Source organism: Sesamum indicum, linkage group LG3, assembly GCF_026168435.1.
Source record: "Sesamum indicum cultivar Baizhima isolate 11 linkage group LG3, ASM2616843v1, whole genome shotgun sequence".
NCBI classification, from domain to species: domain Eukaryota; kingdom Viridiplantae; phylum Streptophyta; class Magnoliopsida; order Lamiales; family Pedaliaceae; genus Sesamum; species Sesamum indicum.
The window spans coordinates 18,861,205-18,869,306 of NC_142659.1; positions in this window are offsets into that span (position 1 = coordinate 18,861,205).

Here is an 8,102-nt window from a genome sequence, read left to right on the forward strand (position 1 = left end):
ACAAGTTGAAGTCATTAATAGCACTAACGACTTCAATGAAAAATAAAAAAAAAATTAAAAAAAGCTATGACGACTTGCATTAAGTGAATGTTTGCAAGAGTTTCAAAAAAGCATTTTTTAGCTTTTGGCTCTAAAAAATACTTTTGAAGTGTTTGTGATGCCAACTTCTACTTTTGAAATTGCACAAAAAAAAAAAAAAAATGCTTTTAGGCCAAAAGTTAGAATATTTACTACTTTATCCTTATTATAATAATCTTAATTCAACTTTATTGGTTTAAATTTATTTTTAAAATTGGTATTAGAGTTTCAAATAATTTGAATAATTTAACAATAATTTAATTTTCACTTTCACATATTAAATATTTTAAAATTTTTATGCTTTATTTGCTATATCATCTAATATATTATTTTATTCACATATTATTATTTGATATTAATTAATAAAATAATTTTTATCTTTTTGAAATGATGTAAGTTTAATTATTGTGTATGAATAATTAATTATATTACTTAGTGGAAGCATCGTTATTAGACATATTTTTTTAATATACTCTTAAAAATAAATATAAAATATACTAATCGAAATAAAAGTTTTTATTTTTTATGAAAGATAATTATTAGAGACAAACAAAAATAATAAAAAAAATATAGCATTATTTTTAACACATGGGAACAAGACAGTCTTTAATCAACTGGATTTATTTTCGAAATGATTTTTCTCCAAACACTATTCAATTTAGCTTTTATCTACTTTTTATTCTTTTTAACAAACACTACTTACTTTTGATTTTACTACAAATTCCAACTTTTACAAAAATCACTTATCTAAAAGTAGAGTTTTTGAAGACACTACCTAAAAGTGTTATACGCCTTAAAATTGCATAATTTTTTTTTTATATCTAATTTTTTCAAATTATTTAAATAAATAAGCTTGGATCCAAGTGGTCAAAGACGCAAGTAAGTAACAATTCTAAATTTTTGGCTAACCCGACAGGATCTCAGCTTAGTGATGTTTCCTAGATGACATGTCCAACGGTTGGATAAGCCATATTCCTGAAAATATCCCAATCTCCCTCAAGTGATTCTAAATCTTTCCTAATTTGCTCCTATAAATAAGGGTTCAGATAAATCAATAGATGACTATGCTCACACATCAAGGCTACTCGAATTCTCTCATCTTTCTGCAATTTTCTCACGCATTTTCAGCACCATTCTCCATATTCAAGCATCCCGTCTTCAAATTATACAATTTATTTTGTCAAAATCTCATTTTTTTGCTTAAGTTCTCTCAGTTATTTCATCAAATACTTTACTGATTTGCACATCAAAGTGCTAATCCCTTTTTTGTAGGTTAACTTTTTTATAATTTTAAAATATTCTAGAAGATTATTCGATACTTGTGGTGCTGCTGAATTTCAACGTACCGTATGAATTTGTCAAACAAAAAAATATCATAAAGAATAGTCACTACAAGAAATGCGATTTTTTGTCATAATTAATTACCATAATCAAAATCGAAAATTCATAATGAATAACGATAAACCACGAACATATTAGCTATCAGCTATTGTTTCAGCAAGCAATGCCAAACCATCTCTTCTAACTAAAAATTATGACAAATATTTTAAAAGTAACTGAAATAATGATAAATATTTAAGTCACGCCTAAGATCAATCATACAAAATACCGATTCATAATTATTAAAACTTAAATTTTTATATTAATTTATCTAACATAGTTGATAGCAATGATGTATCACGATTTTTTAAATCGTCATTTGTAACTTAAGAAATAACCATTCTTCTTTAATGCGTGTAAATAGCAAAAAAATATAATAAAATATGTTATAAAATATATAAATTTATAATCTTATAAATAATTTGGCAGAGGCGACTGAGGCTTCAGGCAGAACTGTCAGCAGATGTCAGTGTAAAAGAGATGAGTTACATTGATAGACTACTAAAGTATGATGCTTTGATACAACAGTTTGTTGTTTCCTTTTCTATATATTTTGAAATTTTCTTTGATTTTTATAATTACTTTCACTTGTACTGTAATTAACTCTCTGGTTGTATTTTTCTCAGTGAAGTTATAGCACATATTTTTTTAAAAAAAATAAATAAATAGAATAAATTTTTTAATTATATTATTTTGATACTACATTTGGATCGACGAATGTAAAATTATGAATTTTAAATAATTGATAATAAAATTTTAAATTTGTTTGAATAATTTTATATTATTTTTGTAATCGAGTTATTTCAATTAACAATAATTCATCGCTTCAAATAAAAAATACATAGAGAGAGATAGAGTTTATTGCAATTTACTCCTTATGATATTACTAAAGAACAAATTGCCCCCAATATTTTTTAAAATGATGCAATTTACCCCTATTTAGGAAGATAAATTACTGTATTTTAAAAAATATAAAAGATAAATTATTATATTTTAAAAAATAAAAAGAATTAAATTGCTAATTTTTTTACATAACAATATTTTATTTATCTGTAATATCATAAAAGTTGTTTGTAATTTTTTTATATATATAATAAATTTAAAAGATTCTAATCAATCTAATAGAGTTTGGGAACCCAAAAGATCCCCCACTAGTGAGGGGATATTAGGAGTGGGTGGTTGAGTTGCTATGATGTGATGCAGAAGTGGATTGAAGGGAGAGGGGTAGTGGTAGGGGTAGGGGTAGGGGTAGGGGCCCCTTTCTTGCTTGCATAATATACATAGTGGCTAAGTTGTAGGTATTATCTAAGTATGTGGGGGAAATGCAGCAGACAGAGGGGGCCAACGCGTGTCTTCTCTGTGCCGCCCCCAACGCATGTACACAAGTGGTCTCCACTCTTCACCCATTGTGGTAGTGCTTATAGATTACTCAGCTCTCATGTTTGTTGATGCAGTTTGTGATGTCTCCTTACGTGAGTTATTATTTATTTTGATTTCATACGAGATTCACGATTTTATTTTAAAGAGGTGTCTTGATGGGGAGATTATGTTTCGAAATTTATAAATCACTCAAATTTTTTGTTTGTAATTGATATGAGATGCGTGATGACAATATCATTAACTTCCTTCCAGCCTCCTTGGACGAGGAGTTTGGAACAGATATATGAACTTATTTCCCACAAACAACACTGAATGATGCATGATACGGTGACAATATCATTAATAAAGGGAATTGAATCCATAATTATTTAAAAATTAGTCCGTGCTTTTTATACGAACAACCTTTGATGGTCACTGTAATCACGGATGCATTTGCTATGCTCTTATACTCTCATTGCGTTGAGAGATTGTAGAAAGAAATTTAAATAGCTTCGACTGCGATCATCGTCGTGAACCAAAGCGTTTATTTTCAAACTATAGCTTGTTTATTACAATATTTATAAATTACCGTCGAGATAATCCTATACCAATAAAAAGAATTGAACCAATAATTGATCGAAAGTGATTCATTTTTATCATTTAAGCAAATAAGCATTATATAAATAGGATAATTTATATTGTACGGATATTATTTAATTCTTACAATTTATTATAGAAGTTTGAGCGTAGACAATGGTTCTTGGAGTTTTATACTATTTAATTAGTAATAAGAATAAATAGTTTTGTGATAGTGCAAAACAAAAATATATGTAAATTTGTAAAATTTGTCTAATTTGAACTATTTGATTTTAGACTAAAGCTTTTATTTACTACTGACAGTATTATAAAAATAATAATATTTATATGTTTGGCTTTTTTTTGTATAAAAATATTGATGCAAAATTATATATTTTTAATATTTAGCGATAATTTTACTAGATTAAGTATGTAATAGAAGTTAAAATGGTACAACAATTGCACTTATCAAAAAAAATATGAGTTGGTAATTTTTGTTAATGGACTAATGCTGAATGTATTTGGTTTCCACATAAAAACACACAAAAATTATCTGCTGCTCTATTAATAGTATAAATTTTATGAGAGAATGAAGTCCATTATAAATGGCTTAGCCTATGTTTAATAGGGCTAATTGGATCGGATATCCCTCTTAATCCCATCCAATCAATCATTTACTTATATTTTGCTGAATTTGACACAACACCTGATTCGGGTTGGTGGTTGATGTCTTTCTAAGGGTAAATGAAGTCCAAAACCTGAGGAAAGAAAAATCATCAGGTTTGTTGGGAGGATTCCAGCTAAAATCCTTTAATACTTAAATTAGTTCGAGATTGAGATTGCAAAAGGTATTTAATGCTGAGAACTATAATAAAATGTGTCTTACCATAAATGAAATATAATAAATGTATTTATAGAGCCAAATGTGTCCACTTGCCTAGTTGTCGCAATCTTCAGCTTGGAGCTATTAGACGATCAACAACCCTTATTGCATGTTAGTCGGAATGGGTTCTGGAGTGGGTCGTGTTAAGCGACTCAACCGAAAGTTTCTAGACCGTTGCATATTATGAGGTATTTTGTCGTTTAACCAGGGGTATTTATGTCTTTAGCAAATATTAGAGCCATACTCCTATCATTATTCCCCCACTTTTTCTTAGTGTAAGTTTACTATACTAAGAGAAGTTGAACCGTCTTGCTATGGCTACCCTTTGATGGTGATGAGATGGATGAATCGGGTCCATCGATTATGACCACGTTTCCATGTCTCCTTCCTATAAATAGGAGTGTCATTTGACTATTTCAACTACCGACCTCCCAATCTCCACCGATCTCATCCTCCTACATGCGATCTCTTACGATTTTGATCCTGAACTTCAAGATACCTGCCTTTCCTACTTTTCAAGTTCTTCTTGGCTTCTAACTCTAGGAATTTCAATTCTAACTCTAAGTTTACCTCGTCGGCCTCATCTGTGATCTCTCCTCATTTTATACCTCCTGAATTGGTGGTTGGACCCTCTAGAGGGTGTCCTGACCTTTAGATGATATTGTAGATATTGATAAGTCCCTAGTGTTAGAATATGTGATATAAAAGTCAATTAAATTAGCTATTTTGTAATCTATTTAAGTAATTTATTTTGTAATATTAAATTAAATGAATAAGCGTAAGTATTCATTTTATCTTACTTTGTTGTTCTTATTTCTGTAATTTTCTTACATTGCAACAAAACCCACAGATCACCAATCAACCAATGAAATTGGGTTGCGTATTTGATGGCAGCTTTGAAACCAACTTCCAAGGGTGTGCTCTGAAATGTGCCACGTCGAGAGCATCGAGAATGAGCATAAAGGGTTCTGTCGAGACTTGCACTAAATATTGCTTTTATATGATGGGTGTCGTGTTTCATAGGTGATAGACATATGACAACTATGCAATTTTAGTGGGTAGTTGATAAAAGTTGTCAAGCCAACTGAACTGACTTGCGGGGAGTCGACATAGAGAAGGCGTGGGGCTTGGTCAATATGACTTGAACTCCTCGATTTTGATAGTATGGGGTTTTGTCCTCAAATATGAGGATCCACGTAGTCTCATATATGGGACAACTATATCTCGAGCCTGATAAAAGATGAAAATGTTCTGATGTGGTTATTATAAGCTTTGTTCTAGTGCAATCAAAACATGTACGAAGACTGGTGAGTTCCAAGAGAGGATTCATCACCTATCATGAAATGATAGCAATCTTCTATGCATTCCGATGTGTGCTGTGCTCCCGAGAGTTTGTAGTTATAACGGGTGATCAAATAGTAGTGAAGTATTTTTCTATATTGATCAAGTGGAGAAACATAATCAGAATATTAAGAGCTTGTTTGATTGGGGTAAAAGAATGGGTGTAAGAGAAGTGAAAGTAAAAATGGATGTATAAGAGTAAGTATGGTATTTGGTTAGAAAGAATAAATGGAGGTGAAGTAAAACTGAATATATATAAAACCTCTCTGGAGTCCAGTTTTCTTTCCATAAAAAATGGGATGGAAAAGTGAACATATAAGACCAAAAAAGATAAAAAAGTAAATATTTTATTTATTTACTCTATTACCCATATACATAATTTTTCTCCAATTCTCTTATTATTTTCCCGCTGATAACACCGGTATATAATCTTTAGAAAAAATAACTAAATCACCAATAAAAATCCTGATGATGAATTTAATTTCTTTGTTTGAGGGCATTGGTAGTAATTTGTATTTTATTTTTAAATTGAATAGTCAAGAATAAATGAACAATACTCATTTTGATGAAAATTTTTATTAATAAAAAATATTCTTGTTCTAGTTTGATGTATATTTTTTATTAAAAAAATATTTTTTCTTGCTTTATGAATATTTTATTAATAAGTTTTTTAATTTTTTTATATACTAAAAATATTTTAGTATAATATTAATTTGTTTATTTTCTAATACAAAATAAAAGGAAAGGGTTAATCAGTAAAATTACAAAATCTTTTCTTCTCAATTTATTTTTCTTGTACCAAACAAAGAGAAGTATTTGAGATTTACTTCCGTTTCCAATCATACTAAACAACTTTGAAAAAAAATATTTTTCTTTTCCTCACCCTTGCCTTTTCACTTCCCCCTCTCTCTTTCGTTTCATTTTTCCTCACTTGAACCAAACCAACTCTAAGCATAGATGTGTAGTCCAGGTATGGAACTGATGTTCAATTTCATGCTCTATACTAAGATCAGGAGATGATCGATGGAAGGACCATACTCGTACAACACTTAGTAGTCTTAAGGTCATGCTATTTTTACCTATTTTCTAGTGTGATAAACTGTTGCTAGACGGGCACCAACAGTGACGGGTACTTATGATGTAGGACCGCATCATAAGTCCAAGGCCCATTCGATATGCCGACATCTTGCCTTGATCCCATACGGCATGCTCGATATGCCTTCTTGCCTTTCAGCGTGGCTTCACAATTTTTCCACAGTGTGGCATTGTCCCACGACTGCTCATCTTAGCCAACGGACCCACATGGACGACTAGAACCCAATAACGCGTGCCATGAGTTAGATCACGAGGTCTTAGAGTGCTTGCCTCAATCACCCATTTGCACGAGAGGTGTTGCCCCTGATATCTCGTAGCCCGCGAAGCAACCTTGCGCGTCACACATAACCTCTCGGTCGCTTTTGTACCCAACGTAGGCCATCCTGACCCTACGCTGCCCGTCCGGTTCCCATGCCTTTCGGGGACTCTAAACACTTCTTAGAGATGACTAGAGTCGGCTCTTGAATGCCCTTAACATGCCCCAAGAGATGCTTATTTAGTCCGACGTTACCTAGCGTTGTTGTCGTCGTGCACGGGAGGGCTGGCTGGAGCTCACCACTACATGCCCCCCCTCATAATAGGTTTAAAAATATTTTTCCTTACTCCAAGAGTAGACATTGAAATGGCCGAGGAGCAAATTTTTTTCGCATCTCCTTCAACCGACGTCCAAATCACGTGGCGCTTGAACCATAGTGTAGCCTATGACTTCCACATCATAACTCTAGAGTTTCAGCCACATCCGATCATCCATCACTGAGGAATTGCCAACGCAATACTCTGAAACTACAGTCTCGCCACTGCACTGGCAGATTCTAAACATCGTTGTCATTTCCTACTCAAATAGAACCGTCCAACTTTGAAACATCTTGGAGTTGTTTCCAACACCCCAAGGATCTAGCTATTGAAATAGTTTTGCAAATCTCCAAGGATAAAACACTCTGCTTCACACTTTCTCTCCAGCTCGCACGCAGGGTAGCGCTTGATCGTCACCCTTATATTTACGTGTCCAAACGTTTTCGGAATGATTTCATACTTGGCGGATAGCATCCCCACACATCAAAGAAGTTTTTATTTGAACAGTATTGCAATCCCCAATTAGTAAGAGTCTCTGCTCGAAGGTCATTTGCTCACCTGCGTGCCGATCAGTATCCCCTAGCTGCCCGCACGTCTTTCGCAAATCACTACCGGCAGTCTTGCCCAAGGAACGGCCAATGACAGCCGGGCACCCCTCGCCACCAAACCCTCATCCCCTCTTCCCAACACAAAAAGGGGTGATGGCAACGGTGTCCCCTGGAGAAGAACACGATGGTGACCCCAATCAAAGCGACAACAAACTCGGATTAGTGATATAACAGGTTATTAATCATGATTCATGTAGGTTATTTGAGTG